This window comes from Triticum dicoccoides, chromosome 5A, assembly GCF_002162155.2.
Source record: "Triticum dicoccoides isolate Atlit2015 ecotype Zavitan chromosome 5A, WEW_v2.0, whole genome shotgun sequence".
Classification (NCBI taxonomy): domain Eukaryota; kingdom Viridiplantae; phylum Streptophyta; class Magnoliopsida; order Poales; family Poaceae; genus Triticum; species Triticum dicoccoides.
This window is the reverse complement of record NC_041388.1, coordinates 57,172,626-57,177,101: the sequence shown is the minus strand read 5'-3', so window position 1 is coordinate 57,177,101 and position 4,476 is coordinate 57,172,626.

The window sequence follows — 4,476 nt, the reverse complement described above, 5'->3', positions numbered from 1 at the left end:
GGAGGAGGAGGAGGAGGAGGAGGAGGAGGAGGAGGAGGAGGAGGAGCAAGAAGAAAGCAACTCCCCCTCCCCGAGGAGGGAAAGAAGAGGGCGGCCTCCACAAATCTGGAGGCGGAAGCGTCCAAGAAGGGGAAGGTCTCCCTCGCGGATAGCTCCGCATGGGACGTCGACAGCAGCCCAGAACGGCGCCCCTGGCCGAATCGTAACTATCTGAAGACCCCGACGTATTCATATATCAGCCTTTTTACTTTGTGATTTTAACATGTTGAACCATGTACTTGCAGTCTGGCTCGTTCCGCCCTCGAGCGATCCTCGTCTTCAGGGAACTCGCTGGACCCGAAGGCGATGGACAGCGGGTCCCTTCCGACGGCCTCCTCTCCCAAGGTCATGGATGACACCGAGGTGTTGTCCCGAAGGATCCCAAACCAGGGAGAGACGCAAGAGGTCGTCAGGGCGGCGCTAGAGGGCAATACCTCGCCTGCCGGACACATGGGGGAGCAGATCCCCATGGAGACTGGCGATGGGGGCCACATCCAATTCGGCCACCAGCCGAATACGGTCCCGGAGACCCCTACGGCTCCGGGATCCGGCATGCAGCCTCTGCTACCTCTTGAGCTTGCGTTGGATTTCCCCGAAGAGGAAGGGATGATGCAATAGAGTAGCGTAAGTATTTCCCTTAGTTTTTGAGAACCAAGGTATCAATCCAGTAGGAGGCCACGCTCAAGTCCCTCGTACCTGCACAAAACGATAGCTACTCGCAACCAACGTGATTAGGGGTTGTCAATTCCTTCACGGTCACTTACGAGAGTGAGATCTGATAGATATAATATTTTTGGTATTTTTGGTATAAAGATGCAAAGTGAAAAGTAAAAGGCAAAGTAAAAAGCAAAACAAGATTAAAGTGATGGAGATTGATATGATGAGAATAGACCCGGGGGCCATAGGTTTCACTAGTGGCTTCTCTCAAGAGCATAAGTATTCTACGGTGGGTAACAAATTACTGTTGAGCAATTGACATAATTGAGCATAGTTATGAGAATATCTAGGCATGATCATGTATATAGGCATCACGTCCGTGACAAGTAGACCGAAACGATTCTGCATCTACTACTATTACTCCACTCATCGATCGCTATCCAGCATGCATCTAGAGTATTAAGTTAAAAACAGAGTAACGCCTTAAGCAAGATGACATGATGTAGAGAGATAAATTCATGCAATATGAAATAAACCCCATCTTGTTATCCTCGATGGCAACGATGCAATACATGCCTTGCTGCCCCTTCTATCCGGGAAAGGACACCGCAAGATCGAACCCAAAGCTAAGCACTTCTCCCATGGCAAGAACTACCAATCTAGTTGGCCAAACCAAACGGATAATTCAAAGAGACTTGCAAAGATAACCAATCATACATAAAAGAATTCAGAGAAGATTCAAATATTATTCATAGATAGACTTGATCATAAACCCACAATTCATCGGTCTCAACAAACACACCGCAAAAAGAAGATTACATCGAATAGATCTCCACAAGAGAGGGGGAGAACTTTGTATTGAGATCCAAAAAGAGAGAAGAAGCCATCTAGCTACTAACTATGGACCCGAAGGTCTGAGGTAAACTACTCACACTTCATCGGAGAGGCTATGATGATGTAGAAGCCCTCCGTGATGATGAACCTCTCCGGCGGAGCTCCGGAACAGGCCCCAAGATGGGATCTCGTGGATACAGAAAGTTGCGGCGGTGGAATTAGGTTTTTGGCTCCTGTTCTGATCGTTTGGGGGTACGTAGGTATATATAGGAGGAAGGAGTACGTCGATGGAGCTCCGAGGGGCCCACGAGGCAGGGGGCGCGCCCTAGGGGGGCAGCCCCCACCCTCGTGACCGCCTCTCTGATGCCTTGGCGTAGGGTCCAAGTCTCCTGGATCACGTTCGGTGAGAAAATCACGTTCCCGAAGGTTTCATTCCGTTTGGACTCCGTTTGATATTCCGTTTCTTCGAAACACTGAAATAGGCAAAAAAAACAGCAATTCTGGGCTGGGCCTCCGGTTAATAGGTTAGTCCCAAAAATAATATAAAAGTGGAAAATAAAGCCCAATATAGTCCAAAATAGTAGATAATATAGCGTGGATCAATAAAAAATTATAGATACATTGGAGACGTATCAGGCATCCCCAAGCTTAATTCCTGCTCGTCCTTGAGTAGATAAATGATAAAAAGAGAATTTTTGATGCGGAGTGCTACTTGGCATAATTTCAATGCAAATCTTCTTAATTGTGATATGAAATTCAGATTCGAAAGATTCAAGACAAAAGTTTATATTGACATAAAAATAATAATACTTCAAGCATACTAACAAAGCAATTATGTCTTCTCAAAATATCATGGCCAAAGAAAGTTATCCCTACAAAATCATATAGTCTGGCTATGCTCTATCTTCACCACACAAAGTATTTAAATCATGCACAACCCCGATGACAAGCCAAGCAATTGTTTCATACTCTAACTTTTTCAAAACTTTTTCAATCTTCACACAATACATGAGCGTGAGCCATGGATATAGCACTATAGGTGGAAGAGAATGGTGGTTGTGGAGAAGACAAAAAGGAGAAGATAGTCTCACATCAACTAGGCGTATCAACGGGCTATGGAGATGCCCATCAATAGATATCAATGTGAGTGAGTAGGGATTGCCATGCAACAGATGCACTAGAGCTATAAGTATATGAAAGCTCAAAAAGAAACTAAGTGGGTGTGCATCCAACTTGCTTGCTCATGAAGACCTAGGGCAATTTGAGGAAGCCCATCATTGGAATATACAAGCCAAGTTCTATAATGAAAGATTCCCACTAGTATATGAAAGTGATAACATGAGAGACTCTCTACTATGAAGATCATGGTGCTACTTTGAAGCACAAGTGTGGTAAAAGGATAGTAACATTGTCCCTTCTCCCTTTTTCTCTCATTTTTTTATTTGGGCCTTTTCTCTTTTTTATGGCCTTTTTTATTTGGGCTTCTTTGGCCTCTTTTTTCCGTCCGGAATCTCATCCCGACTTATGGGGGAATCATAGTCTCCATCATTCTTTCCTCACCTGGGACAATGTTCTAAAAATGATGATCATCACACTTTTATTTTTGTTACAACTCAACAATTACAACTCGATACTTAGAACAAAATATGACTCTATATGAATGCCTCTAGCGGTGTACCGGGATATGCAATATGACAATGATGAATGTGTCATGAACGGAACGGTGGAAAGTTGCATGGCAATATATCTCGGAATGGCTATGGAAATGCCATAATGGGTAGGTATGGTGGCTGTTTTGAGGAAGATATATGGTGGGTGTATGATACCGGCGAAAGGTGCGCGGTATTAGAGAGGCTAGCAAAGGTGGAAGGGTGAGAGTGCGTATAATCCATGGACTCAACATTAGTCATAAAGAACTCATATACTTATTGCAAAAATCTAGAAGTTATCAAAGCAAAGTATTACGCGCATGCTCCTAGGGGGATAGATTGGTAGGAAAAGACCATCGCTCGTCCCCGACCGCCACTCATAAGGAAGACAATCAATAAATAAACCATGCTCCGACTTCATCACATAACGGTTCACCATACGTGCATGCTACGGGAATTACAAACTTTAACACAAGTATTCTTTAAGTTCACAACTACTCAACTAGCATGCTCTAATATTATCACCTCCATATCTCAAAACAATTATCATACTTCAATCTTTTCTTAGTATTCAACACACTCAAAAGAAAGTTTCACAAATCTTGAATACCAAGCATATTATTATTAAGCAAATTACCATGCTATTAAGAGACTCTCAAAATAATTTAAGTGAAGCATGAGAGATCAATAGTTTCTTTAAAACAAATCCACCACCGTGCTCTAAAAGATCTAAGTGAAGCACATAAAGAAAAATTACAACGCTCAAAATATATAAGTGAAGCACATAGAGCAAAGGTACTTAGCTCAAAAAGATATAAGTGAAGCACATAGAGCAAAACTACATAGCTTAAAAGATATAAGTGAAGCACATAGAATATTCTATCAATTTTTAATTCATGTATGGCTCTCTCAAAAGGTGTGTACAGCAAGGATGATTGTGGCGTACTAAAACACAAAGACACAAATAATACAAGACGCTCCAAGCAAAACACATATCATGTTGGTGAATAAAAATATAGCTCCAAGTAAATTACCGATGGAAGTGGACGAAAGAGGGGATGCCTTCCGGGGCATCCCCAAGCTTTGACTTTTTGGTGTCCTTGGATTATCTTGGGGGTTCCATGGGCATCCCCAACCTTAGGCTCTTTCCACTCCTTGTTCCATAATCCATCACAAGAATTCACCCAAAACTTGAAAATTTCACAACACAAAACTTAAAGTAGAAAACTCGTGAGCTCTGTTAGCGAAAGAAAACAAAAGACCACTTTAAGGTACTGTAATGAACTCATTCTTTATT